Source organism: Neolamprologus multifasciatus, chromosome 20 (genome assembly GCF_963576455.1).
Source record: "Neolamprologus multifasciatus chromosome 20, fNeoMul1.2, whole genome shotgun sequence".
NCBI classification, from domain to species: domain Eukaryota; kingdom Metazoa; phylum Chordata; class Actinopteri; order Cichliformes; family Cichlidae; genus Neolamprologus; species Neolamprologus multifasciatus.
In genome coordinates, this window is record NC_140458.1 from 18,874,949 (window position 1) to 18,889,720 (window position 14,772).

At 37.2% G+C, this 14,772-nt stretch overlaps 1 long non-coding RNA gene across 1 annotated transcript; it reads right to left on the reverse strand.

Moving 5' to 3' along the window:
• Positions 1-13,703: 13,703 nt before the first annotated feature.
• On the reverse strand, positions 13,704-14,663 carry LOC146494801 (uncharacterized). The gene is made up of 2 exons (XR_014871591.1): positions 14,314-14,663; positions 13,704-14,018 (listed from the first exon to the last, which is right to left on the reverse strand). It is a non-coding gene; the product is annotated as an uncharacterized LOC146494801 (long non-coding RNA).
• Positions 14,664-14,772: the final 109 nt, after the last annotated feature.

Below are 14,772 nucleotides of genomic sequence, written 5' to 3' on the forward strand. Positions count from 1 at the left end.
CAACTGCTAGAGTGAGAGGAGCGAAAAAATTAATCTTGAAATCTTCTGTTTAAACTGCTGCTGTGTCTGCAGCGTTTGGTCTACAGGTATGATTTTACTCTCAAAACGTAGCAATCGCTGTCCTTCTTCATCCAATGTGTTTATTATTGTAATAGGTGTTATGGTTCTTTCATAAATGTCACCAAAGCACAGCCTGCTCCCTCCAACTCTTCCATAGACTCTAATGTTAAAATGGCTCAGAAGGTTCTTTTGAAAATCAGAAGTACAGGCTGTCTTTACACTGTCACCACGTCCATATAATAAACTCCACAGCCATGAAAACTGAGAATTCAGTAGACCAGACATTGCTGCCGCTCCCGGTGAAAGAATTTTGTCAATACGACTTGTACTTTTAATTTGGGAACAATTTGTTTGGGGCTGACTTTCTGTTCATTTTAAGCAGCAAAAGTGAGGTGCATGTCTTTGTCCGTGTGTATGGAGCCATTGGGTGCAGTCCCTATAGCAACCAGGCTCACACCTGCCTGCCTAACGAGCTCTGCCTCTCACTGTGCCAAGATTCATCTTAAACACTTCTCTTTCAACTGCTGCTGTGTCCACAGTGTTTGCTCTACAGCCATCATTTTACCCTCAAAACGTAGACAATGTTGTTTTCTGTCCAACACAGTGTCTTTGAAAGCTCAGAGATGTAAACCTTGTAAACTGTGTGGATCCAAGTGGAGGGATCACATTTTAGTCATTCAGTGATTCAAAGAATATGAACTTTTAATATTCATTCAGATGTTTTCTGACTCTAAATTTTCTTTTCTCATTTCTTAGGTTTTTCTAATTTACATTTTAAACATTTTCAGCTATTTTCCAACTTCTTCTCTGTGGATGTCAGCTTTTAGCAGTTCAGCACTTTTGTTTTCAGGCGAAAATTTCTGTTTTTTTCATCTCATTCAACATTTTTAACTTAAAATTCAGCAATTAATTCATTTCAGTGGATACATTCAGATTCAAGCATTCACACTGCAGTTTCTTCAGAAAATGCACTTTCTAGTTATTATTATTATTCTTTTCTTTAATTAAATTATTTTATTCGATTGTAGTTACTCTAACAACTGTTGCTGAAATGTGGGTGAATAGTTCCTCGGTTTAGGGTGGACCTGTTCCAAGAAGAGGGCGGAAGTATTTTTGGGGTTAAGGGATGCCTGTATGTTCATACACAGGCTGGGGTGTGGGAAGGGTTGCTCTCTCAAATCGGTAAATTCTCAACATGGTACAATGCTTTTTGTTTTTGTTTTTTTTGTTTTTTTTAATATATGTATTTATTTACTAGTACAGCTTTAACATAAGTGAATATATATAGCAGAAGTCTTGATTGACTGTGTTTCTTGGAACTGTAGAGGTCTGCGTAAGTTAGTAAAAATAAAACAAGTCATTAGCAGAGATGGGCAGTAACGCGTAATCTGATTACTTTTTTCAAGTAACGAGTAAAGTAAGGGATTACTATTGCAAAAACGGTAATTAGATTACCGTTACTTTCCCGTTGGAACGCTGCGTTACTGCGTTACTAAAACCGTGATTTTTTTGCGAGAATGCCTCATGACAGTGACGTAAGCGAGTGCGACGTTCGTGACAACAGCTGTGTGCAGATCAACAATGGATCATATATCGAGTGCGGGAGAGAGTGTGAGCGTGCAGCGTTTAAAGCGTGGAAGTACTGACCTTACTTTGAGTTTGAGTCCATAAAAAGTGACAAAAACATTAGCGTCCGTTGTGCGTGGGAAGAAAACTTCTTTTTACACCGAAAAAAAACCTAAACAAGCTCCGAGTGCGCTACGACGTAATGGGAAATTCACATAGAAACTCGCGGATTCTTCCACTGACCGCTGCGGCACACCTGCACCAGGCTAAACCTCGCCTACCCACTCTTGCTTTACAGGTGAAAATAGAGCAACAGGACCACCAGTCTTTGACTTTATTTATTTTCTGCTGTGTTTTACTTGCATCTATTTGAAAGACTGAGTGTAAACACAAAAAATATTTTATTTTATGTGCTGGAATGTGCAGAAAATAGGTTTAAATGTTAAACTAATTTCTTCAAGTCAGAGAATGATGCATATAATTAAATTTTTTCTTGATGCATAAAGTTAAAAGATTAAAACTGATAAAACAAGTTTAAAAAAAGGAACTTTTCCATTTGATTACATTTTGTATGATGGATTATGCAGAAAAAGTAGAATTGGGTTGAAAGACCTATCGCTTTATCACTTATTCAGGTTGTAAATCATGTTTTTAAAAGTAATTAATTACTTTTGAAAATAAGTAATCAGTAAAGTAACAGGATTACTTTTTTGGGGAAGTAATCAGTAATTAGTTACTGATTACTTTTTTCAAGTAACTTAACCAACACTGGTCATTAGTAGGATTAAGAAATTAAAAGCCAAAATTGTGTTTCTACAAGAAACTCATATGCTAGGCAGTGAGACAAATAGAATGAAAAATAGATGGCCAGGTCAAATCTTTTCAGCGCCTTACTCCTCCAATTCCAGCGGCGTTATGATGATTCACAAATCTATACCCTTTCATGTTGAGCATGTGCTTAAGGATTCTAATGGGCGTTTTTCAATACTACAAGGTAACTTACAATCTACCAGACTAAATTTAATTAATATTTATGGCCCAAACGCCATTATGGTGCGATCGTGGCTCAAGAGTTAGCAGTTCGCCTTGTAATCGGAAGGTTGCTGATTCAAGCCCCGGCTTGGACGGTCTCGGTCGTTGTGTCCTTGGGCAAGACACTTCACCTACTGGTTTTTGGACCAGGTGTGGCCGCTGCGACCTAGCGCACCGCCATCTTGGCCAAATTGTACTTGTGCAAGACAGGAGTTGACACATGCATAACCTATAAAAATTGGTAATCCAGGTAAGAAAATCCCCCAAATTCTATTTATCTGGACATAGTATTTTCAGTGGGACAAATGTTTCACCACTCTTAAAAGTGACTTCTGCAGTCTCAGCTAACAGCAGATTTCCGCAACCTTAAACAATACAATTACATCATTCCCCAACAATGACCCATGAGCTCAGTTTCATGATCGTTAATATGTAAATTCTCATGGCCACTAATCAGTATCAGTGAGTACTATTCACAAGGAGTTGGAGAATAGCTGCAGTGACAGCATTATAAGATCCTGAAAGACCCTCTCCTTGCTTCATTGGTGGTCATAAAATGGCCTTAGTGGAAATAATTACAACTACACAATTTGTGAAACAAACTGCAGATATGGAAATGGATCTGCAACTGCAGATGGAAGTGTCAGCCTGTCTCAGTACACCAAAGCCGGCAAAATCCAATATCAGCACCAAGGAGAGGAAGGCATTTCTGTTGCTCAGTATCCACTATGTAATTATATAAGGAGTCTTTCAATTGTGCTGCACTTTAATGTTGCAGCTGGAGTTAATTTACTTGAATCAGAATCACAATGAATTTGATTCATGTTACATTCATCCTACTATTCTACTGATTTAAAGTTTTACATTAAACACAAAGTAAATTGTTTGCCTTCAAACCATAGTGGTATATAATTTCTGTGGAGAAAGTTGAAACAGAGAGAGATTTAAGTTCCCCTGGATTACCTCTCAATACATCTAAGAGAGAAAAAAGGCTTAACCTCTAGTCTTTTATGTATTGAAATGATATAGAAACAGTTTACCTTGGTGTAAATAGTAAATCATCTATATTCTTAATTCTCTTTCATCTTTATTCTGCAGGTATGTGGAAAGCAAGGAAATGTGTCACCAACATATCATAATACATAATTCTGAATAAGAGAAATGGTATTAAGTGTTGTAGTTGCTGAATGCAAAACCATAATTCATGTATAATTTTAATACAGGTGAAAATATAATCGGGTATATTATATACAAGCATGTTTAAGTTTAACCTGGTTCAGGGGGTTAGGAAGCTCATCTGTAACCAGAAGATTACCGGTTCGATACCCCAGTTCTCTCTGTCCTGGTCGTTGTGTCCATGGGCAAGTGGTTTTATGATTTTTTTTTTTACTTGTGCAAGAGGATTTGTATTTGGAACATAGAGATGAGATATCACTGGCCAAGGCATGCCCATTTCTCTCTCTAATCTCTTCCCTTTCCAAAGATTAGAAAAAGAATCTGTGAAAATACCAAATGTACAGTGACAGGGTTAGACTGGCCATGAAGCAGCAACATTAGGGTGATCATATTTTGATTTCCAAAAAAGAGGACACTTGGCCCAGTCATGAAGAACTTTAATAATATAGTTTGCTTAATCATAATGTTTCAGGAGACTCTTTTAGACTCGGGTTCGGAACATTCTGAAGCTAGGTATGTAGAAGGATGCAGAGGTAACCATGAAGAAATCCTTGCTAATTCACTTTATTCTAAAGCAGTGAAGGAACCTTATGGGAGAATGGATGGTCAAAATAATAACAACCACTCAGGATTCTACACCCCATTTTCTAACTTCACCTGCTGTCTGCAGCTCACTATCTTCACCAGTACAGCAATTCTGCTCACCAGCTGATTCCCCTTCGCTTGAGGGTGGATTGGCCACCCACTCGCCAGCTCCATCACCAGCCTGTCACCCACCACTGCAGCCTGCTTCTCATGCAAACAAATTTGGTTCTCGGCAGCAGAATCAGGGTCAACAGCCAATAACCTTCTATCATCTTAAATGTTCTCGAACATTTAAGGCCCTTGGACTTGGCTTTGGGGCTCATAGACTGTCTGTTGCTCAGCCTTCCAGTTTCAGAGTTGCCTAGGGTGACCAACTGTCCTCTTTTTTTGCACTTGTTGACTTGTAAAAACCTGCATGACCTTTTTTTCCCAGCATTCATTAACCTCACAAGGAAGGCATCATTTAAATATGTTAAAGTTTTCTTTAACTCACAGTCAGAATACAATTATTGTACCTGACCATTTTCAGAAAATTTGTATTTGTTTTTTTTTCCTAAGCCTCTAAACACTGATCTATGAATCATTCAAGCATTAAAAAATGACCTAATTCAAAGGATGAACCACTACTGCTGTTAAAAGACAACAGCAAAGTACCAGTTTTAAACTACATCTTTAGATACTAGCAACCTGTCACAAAAACACATAATTCTTTCACATTTCTTTAGTCCACAAAAACTGCCAGCGATGACATTGTTTGACACCTACAAAATGGTATTTTTGCACCAGTGTATTGGAATCTGAGCATTTCATTTTTTTCTATTCCCTGTGGCACCATCTAGTGGTGAATGTGACCAGCAAAACTGGTGAAAAAGTGAGCTTGGGGTTTCATAAAACACTTTAAATGCATTGTTTATCTCTAATGGGTCTACTATGATATTTTCATTTGATATGAAACTATGATAGTTTCAAGTTTTGTAATTGCCTTTTCAGATTCCCGCTGTTTTATACAGGAGTTTGCTGGGTTTTTCACCTTGGTCATAGAATTGTTGCTTTAATCTCAATAGATTTATAGCAGCTTTTTCGATTGTCATTTCGTTATATTGTGTTCTCAATAATAATAATTCTTTTACATTGTTCTCATTATTTTGGCCTGATTGAAAGCTGGTCTTTTCTAACATTTTTATTTTTTCTTCCACATATTTTACTTTTGGTTTCTTTCTCTTGTTGTCTTACTAGAATAGCTTATGATTTGCCCTATTAAGTATGCCTTGAAGGCTTCCCATCTCACACTTGCCGAAGTTTGATTTGAATTGTGCTCAAAGTATTCATTAATTTGCTTGCCTAAAAACTCAAGAAACTGTTTGTCCTGCATCCACTTCAGTTGAAACCTCCATTCAATTCAAGTTTTGATCAGTTTTCGCTCTATGAAAGTCAAAGTAACGGCTGCATGGTCAGATATTATTATTTCCTTATACTGGCAATCTTTTATATAATGAGCCAGCTCAGTTGATACCAAAAAGTAATCTATTCTGGAATACACTTTGTGTGTACCTGACCAGCAAGAATATTGTAATTTGGTTGGATTTTGATATCGCCATATATCAGTTATATTTAACTCCTTCATAAATTGTTTGATCACCTTTCGTGTTCTATTATGAGTGTTATCCATGCCTGATAATTTATCCTTCTGTGAATTCAAAGCACAATTTAAGTCCCCAGCAATTATACATTTACCTTGTAAATCTGAAATTTTAAGAAATAAATTGCTATAAAAGTTTGGATTAATAATAATGGATTGCATTTACATAGCGCTTTTCAAGACCCTCAAAGCGCTTTACAATTCCACTATTCATTCACACACTGGTGGAGGCAAGCTACAGTTGTAGCCACAGCTGCCCTGGGGCAGACTGACAGAAGCGAGGCTGCCATATCGCTCCATCGGCACGATACTGGCTACATCAGCAAATGCATTGATGATGTCACTGCCTCCAAGACCATCATCACCTATGCAAACCATAAACCCTGGTACTCTGCAAAGCTACGCAACCTGATGAAAATCAGAGACTCTGCCTTTAAGTCCAAAAATAGAGAAGTTTACACTGCTGCTACATCACTATCTGGTACGAGAACTACACCTTCACTGAAAAGAAGTCTCTGCAGCGGATAGTGAGGACAGCAGAGAGGATCATTGGAAGCCCTCTCACATCCATCTCCCAACTCTATGACAGACACATCATTCGACATGCGAACAGCATAGTGAAGGACACTTTCCACCCTTCACCTGCACTGTTCTCCCTCCTTCCATCTGGGAGACGGTTTCGAAGCATAAAAACCGTAACGAACAGACACTGCAAGAGCTTCTTTCCCCAAGCAGTCAGAGCCCTCAAATCACTACCATAAACATACACTTGGCCGGGTGGCTGTAGCTCAGGTGGCAGAGCAGGTCAGTCACTAATCAGAAGGTCGGTGGTTCGATTCCAGGCTGCCTCCTGGCTGCATGCCAAATATCCTTGGGCAAGATACTAACCCGATGTTTGCCTACTGGTGGTGGTCAGAGGGCCCTTTGGCGCCAGTGTCTGGCAGCCTCACCTCTGGCAGTGCGCCCCAGGGCAGCTGTGGCTACAATGTAGCTTGCCATCACCAGTGTGTGAATGATTGACTGTCATTAGGGACTAAGCGCTATACAAATGCAGGCTATTTACACCTCTACAAACACCTTACAATAATCAACACAAATCCACTACAAACTGGACGTTGGAGCAATATTCTTATTTGCACTCTCAGTCACATAGTTCTGAACACACACCTATATTATATTTGCACATTTTGCATTTTGCACATGTCTTTGTTATGTCTCGTCAATAATATCCTGACTATAACTTGAAACTGGTATTCAATACCTACTGCACATTCCACTTTGTATTGTCTCTGTCCTGTCTTTGTTTATCTTTATTTATCGTACAGTTAATATTGTATAGTTTCCATTATAGTATTGTATAGAATTGTATAGTTAGTAATTAGTACCTTTTTATCCCTTAATTTTTACCGAAACTTAGCATGTTATTTATTTGTAATTCCTAGTTTTATATCTCTTGGAGATATATCCTTTATATATTTATAAATTCACCATGGGGGGCTTAGGGTGAAACAGCATTTTAGTACACTGTATACTGTGTATACTACTGTATTGACAATCAAGCTCTTGAATCTTGGACATATTAAAACGGCTACACATTTTTAAATTTATTTTCCTCTGTGTGGGGGAAATAATTATTTCATCCCCTATTGACTTTTGCTCACACACTGATGAATGAATTGTCTATTAGTCTAATAGACATGAAACTACCATAAAGATTAGAGACATAATATGACCGCCCAACCAAACCACTATCACCCAAAAAAGTGCATGTTATTTGTGTTTTGAGCCAAATAGAATATAGACATCAATCAAGACCAAAGAATTGTCAAAGGATGCCATAGACAACATTGTGAGCCCACACAATGTTGGAATTTGTTTAGCTTTCTAGATTATCAGTAAACATTAGTTTAATGAACTATATTGGCAACAGAAATATATAGTTTTGCAGTGTGTCAACAGGGCCATGAGTATAGATATGGCTGTGAAGAATTTAGCATAGTTATTGTTTTCTCTGTCTCCTACACGCACTATAACCCCCAAATTAATCTTTCCCTAAATTAAGTTGTGAAACCCTGGTAATCCTGTTTCTTGAAATCTCCCACAGTCCATTGCTTCAATGGAAGCAATTACCATAAGTCTTTTCATATTTAAAAATTACATTTACTTTTCAAGTCTGCAATATCCTCATCCCAACTGAGCATGGCGGGTACCTACGAGGGAACTACAATGGGGGGTGGGGTCACACTATTTCTGATACAAGGCTTTTGTAATCCTAAACTGTGGTGTACATTAAATCCCAGTGTAATTACCTTCCTTCCTAAAGGCAGGTTGGCTAGAGCTAATATATTCCCAAGACAGATCAAAGGGACAATGTCATGTCAGATTTCATTCTTGTAGATCCCCTCACAAACTGAATGTTTTAGTGTAGATGTTTTGGAAATCTGATTATGTATGCTCTAACAATAAAACTATGTCAGAACAACAGTTTAACACGAAAATTAAAAATAAGTTTTAGAAGGAAAACATGCTGGAAGAGAATTTTCAGTTAAGAGAACAATGCAGAGCATATTTAAATAGAAGTTAAGACAGCAATGTTCAAGACTTATTTACCTTACTCATAAAATATTTATTCTCCATCTCTGATGAACGCAGCTTATCAATTTCCATTCATCCCTCTGCACTTTATCCTTATCAGGGCGGTGAGGTGGAGGGGCTGGAGCCTATCCCAGGTACCATAGGCAGGGTACACCTTGGAAAAGTTGCCACTCTGTTGGGCTAGTTTATTAGATCAAGGCAGGTTTTTGATCTGTGCTCATATCTACAGATAACCTGAAGCTGAGGTAATGGTATCATATTTGAAATGGAAGAAATGTGATTGGTGCATCACTGCGCTGGTAAAGGAGGTCACTGCATCTCATGTTACATTTTATTGGTCTCTCGAATCTCTGAGGGATGTTTGAAAAAAAAAATGGACAAACATTATATTAGTACTAAAAATGTCCAAATTTTGTGAAGCAAATACTACCTTAAGAGCCTGAAATATGTTTAAAAGTAATAACCAATTAATGATAAGACAGAAACACTGTCACGGTTTGGCGGGGCAAACCGTGGGGATGTAGGGAAGGAGGACCCAGGCGCGGTGCTCTGTGTATAAGCAGTGCGTTTATTTACAGTGAGTGGAACAATAACAGTAAATCCCCGTGACTCCCGTGTCGTGCCCTCTTGCCAGTGCTTGTGTTCCTGTCTCCGCTTCTCCGTGATGAGCACCCCGTGCTCGCTGTCCTCTCGTCTCCCTGCTACTCCTGGGAACATAAGAGAAAGGCAGCTAGCAGACACACTATAATGCAGCAGTGATTGTAAAATCACTAAATTATGATGAGAAAACCATCCTGAAAAGGTTTCATGGAAGGGCTATGTGGTTGCTGAGTAGGGACTCAAATTCACGACTTGGAGACGAGACTAAATTGAAAGAGTCTTAGGGTCCTACGGTTAAGCCTAGGACTAGTACATGTAAGTAAGTAAGTAAGTAAAGTTTATTTATTAAGCGCTTTTCATAGACAGGTAGTCACAAAGCGCTGCACACAGAGATTAAAATAAACAGTACGGTAAAAAGCAAAATGCACGATATACACAATATAGAGTTTAAATGTAAATTAAAAATATAAAAATGTAAAAAGCATTGGTCAACAGAAAGCTTGTTTAAACAGTAACGTTTTTAACAGTTTTTTAAAGGATTCCACAGAGTCAACCAAACGTAGTTGTAGAGGTAGACTGTTCCACAGCCTTGGTGCCACAGACTGAAAGGCTCTGTCCCCTTTCATCTTCAGACGTGTTCTGGGAGCAACCAACAAACTCTGAGTTTGTGAACGGAGACGGCGAGCAGTAGTGTATTTTGAGAGAAGCTTGGATAAATAATCTGGGGCTTGGCCATTTAGTGCTCTGTACGTTAAAACAATAATTTTAAAATGAATTCTAAAATCTATTGGGAGCCAATGTAAAGAACATAAAATAGGAGTGATGTGAGCTCGCTTGCTAGAGCGAGTTAGTAGTCTGGCTGCTGCGTTTTGTGTAGCTTGGAGGCGAGAAAGAGATGATTTATCCAAGCTGGTAAACAATTACAATAATCTAAACGCGATGACACAAATGCATGGACAATTTTTTCTAGTTCAGCTGAGGAGACCATATATCACAGTTTAGAAATATTCCTTAAATGAAAGAAACAGGAACGAGACAGAGATTTTACGTGTGAGTCAAGGCCCAAAGAAGAGTCAAATATTACTCCAAGATTTCGAATATTTGGCTTAGCAGAAGAACAGAAAGGGGCAAGAACCTGACTGATTTTAGAATATAGATCAGGAGGAGCTATGATCATGGTCTCTGTCTTATTCATGTTTAAAACAAGGTAATTGTTAGAAAGCCAATCAGAGATTTGAGTTCAATTCAATTCAATTCAATTTTATTTATATAGCGCCAATTCACAACAAAAGTCGCCTCAAGGCGCTTCATAAAGTTAAAGCCTGGACTAGGGTGGACAGCCTATCTGGCTGATGAGGCTTAAAGGACATATACAGCTGAATGTCATCGGCATAGAAATGATAAGACAGGTCACTAAAAGACTGAATAATGCCAGCTAAAGGAAGTATATAAAAAGAAAATAATAATGGACCCAATACTGAACCCTGTGGAACCCCGCAGGTTAGGGCAGCAGTGTTAGAGGAGAACCTATCAGTCCTAACAGAAAAGGTCCTGTCTGATAAGTAGGAAGAAAACCAGTCTAAGGCGGTGCCAGATATACCAGCCAGAACCTTCAGCCTGTTGAGTAGGATTTTGTGGTCAATGGTATCGAAGGCTGCGCTAAGATCTAGCAAAATGATCACGGAACAATTTCCTGCATCAGATGCCATTAGTAGATCATTATAGACCCTTAAGAGAGCGGTCTCCGTAAAGTGCTGCTTTTGAAAGCCAGACTGAAAAGGGTCAAAAATCTGCAATCGGCATAGTAAGGACCTGAACTGATTTTCTACAATTTTTTCTAGTAATTTACTTATAAATGGCAATCTTGAAATAGGACGATAACTACTAGGGGAGGTAGGATCCAGATTCTGTTTTTTTTTTTTTTAACAGAGGGGTTACCTCAGCATGTTTAAAATAGGACGGAACACAGCCTTGCCTCAGTGAATTGTTGATGATGGATAGTAGTGTGGGACCAATGCTGGTGAGAGTCCCAGACAGGACAGAGGGAGGTAATATATCTAAGGAGCATGATGAGGATTTCATTTTACCTATTACTGAAATTAAGTCATTGAGGGTGATTGGAGAAAAAGAAGTAAATGACCCGGGACAACAAGGGGCATCTTCACAGGGGGAGGCACTTGAGGAGATTTTGGATCTCAAGTCCATCACCTTATTTACAAAGTAATTGAGGAAAGTGCTACAATCTTCGTCAGGAAGTAACACAGCATGCTGAGTTGAAGGAGAAACAATACTGTTGATAGTATCAAATAGAATTCTTGGGTTATTTTTATGACGATTTATGAGATTATTGAAGTAAGAGGATCTGGCCTCTTTAACTGACTCATTATATAAGTGAAGAAGTTCTTTGAAGTGTTCCCGATGGACAACCAGCCCAGTGGACTTCCAGAGACGCTCTGCTTTTCGACAGGAGCGTCGAAGACCACGGGTTTGATTATTTAACCATGGTGTGCAGGAACTAACAGTGCAATGACTAGTTTTGAAAGGAGCAACCTGATTAAGAATGGCAAGACAGTGTTCATTAAAAGAATTAATAAGGATGTCAACATCATCAGAAGAAGGTTTAAAATTAAAAAGAGAAGAAAACTTAAAAATGACAGAGTCATCAATAAAGCGCCTGCGCCTATGTACCATAAACAATACTTGTTTTTGACCATTCCCATTGCAATCATCAAATTACACATAGGCGCATAAGCATAAGCAGATAGGTCGCAGCTTAGTATACACAACACACACACACACACACACACACACACACACAAAACACAAAGACTGAAAGCTCTTTTCCCTATTGTGATGAGACGAGCAGAAGGAACAGCAAGGTGAATGGCAGATGAAGATCTCAGAGAGCGGGAAACAGTAGTGGTCCTCATTTGCCTGGAATGATGTCCATCACCTGCTAAAATACTGGTGCACAACACAAAAGCGGGTCACTGCCATCAACTATAACTTCTACAGATTTACTTTTAATAGAATCCATCTAAATCGAATAAGCACCTTAAGGGAAAGTTATCAAATCAAATTTGCTTGATTGGTTTACATTCAGCCATTACCCATTGCATTACTACCTTAATTAAGCCATCTGGTTGACTCCTGTTCTCTAATTTTCTTTAACAATTCTTCTGGACTTTTGGAGTCCGAGCAGCTATTTTACTCTTTAAGCACACTGTAATGTTGACCATTCAAAAACAAAATTAAAAATCTTCTGGATTTTTTCTGTGATGTTATCATCTTCTTGTCACACCTTTGGAATTCCAATAGCATCAATGTATCCTGGTGGGCTTAGCTGATGTTACTGCTGTAGTGTGGCTATTGCAGTTTCTTATTTTTTTCCCTATTCTGAGTAAACTTCTTGGCTTTTTACTCTTAATTTATTTTGTCTTGATGTTAAATTTGTCATATCTGATTGTAACTTGTTTATTTTGCGGATTATGTATTTACTTTCTGCTTTTAATTTATCATTACTTATTTTACTTCATCTGTTACTTTGTTATTATCATTTTTTCTCTTATTAGTTAATTGTTTTATTTTTTTAAAATGTATTTATACTTTTATTATTATGACTTTGGTCTTTATGTTAAGTAAGTATAGTATCTCTGCTTAATATAGTATTTCTGTTAATTATAGTATTTCTGCTAAATTATAGTACTTCTGCTTTTTATAGTATTTCTGCTAAATTATAGTATTTCTACTTTTTATAGTATTTCTGCTTTTTATAGGATTTGTGCTTAATATAGTATTTGTGCTTAATATAGTATTTCTGCTAAATTATAGTATTTCTGCTTTTTATAGTATTTCTGCTTAATATAGTATTTCTGCTTAATATAGAATTTCTGCTAAATTATAGTATTTCTGCTTTTTATAGTATTTCTGCTAAATTATAGTACTTCTGCTTTTTATAGTATTTCTGCTTAATATAGTATTTCTGCTAAATTATAATATTTCTACTTTTTATAGTATTTCTGCTTTTTATACGATTTGTGCTTAATATAGGATTTGTGCTAATTAAAGTATTTCTGCTTTTTATAATATTTCTACTTTTTATAGTATTTGTGCTTAATATAGTATTTCTGCTTAATATAGTATTTCTGCTAAATTATAGTATTTCTGCTAAATTATAGTATTTCTGCTTTTTAAGGTATTTCTGCTTTTTATAGTATGTCTGCTTAATATAGTATTTCTGCTAAATTATAGTATTTCTGCTACATTATAGTATTTCTGCTTTTTATAGTATTTGTGCTTAATATAGTGTTTCTGCTAAATTATAGTATTTCTGCTAAATTATAGTATTTCTGCTTTTTATACGATTTGTGCTTAATATAGGATTTGTGCTTAATATAGTATTTCTGCTAAATTACAGTATTTCTGCTTTTTATAGTATTTGTGCTAAAACATAGTATTTCTACTAAATGTAGTATTTATGCTTAATCATACTATTTCTATATATTACTGCCAGGTCCCCAGGCAGCCAATCCTCTGTGAGGACTGAGACACTTAGCCCTGAAATTTACATATCAGGGCCTGCACGGCTTCCCAGCCAGCCAATCATATCTGAGGTCTGCCGTTTCTTCTCTCGTCATATCTCAGCAACGGTTGTACAAAGAGCAATGAAAATCACAGTCAAAGTACACCAAGGTCCGCTGATTCACCCAGTACAAGAATTATGCTTCTAGTCCACCTAGATTTTGAGTTACACTACGTTTTGTAACTCCAAAAAACGTCGTTTTTCGCCTCGCACCGCGATCTAATTCTGACTGCTCATCACCCTGTTTTCCAGTCGCCTGCTCTCTTTCCCAGTGGCGCAGTTGGTAATGACATGGGTCTGCAAGCCAAAGGTCATGGGTTCAATCCCACCTTGGTCAACATGTTTTTTTCCCTACAAATTAATACACTATCACAGACCAGTAATTCATATTCATCATTTATTACAATTCTGCAAACTTTTGTCATTTTACCAGCTTTTCTAATATGGACCTCACATTCTTGTTAACACTCCATGGCACAAATACTGTTCCCTTTAGGCTCTGTGTATGTGTGTGTGTGTATCAATATTTCTCCCATTTTAAATTATTAGTCCTCCATAATTGTATTTCTGTTAAATCAAAGTACTTTTACTACATCTTTGTACTTCTGCTCAATCATAGTATTTCTGCTAAATCATAGTATTTTTGCCAAATCATGGTTTTTGTGCCAAATCATAACATTTGTGTTATGTTATAGTATTACTACTAAGTGGAGGAATTTCTGTCATGTTACAGTATATGTGCTGATTACAGTATTTCTGCTAAATCATATTATTTCTACTATATTATATTTCTCTTTCTTTATGTTATAATATTTGTGCTAAACCAGAGTATTTGTGCTGAAACATAGTATTTCTGCAAAAATGATAGTATTTCTGTCAAATTATAGTATTTGTGCTAAAACATAGTATTAATTTAAAATTACAATATTCATAGTTC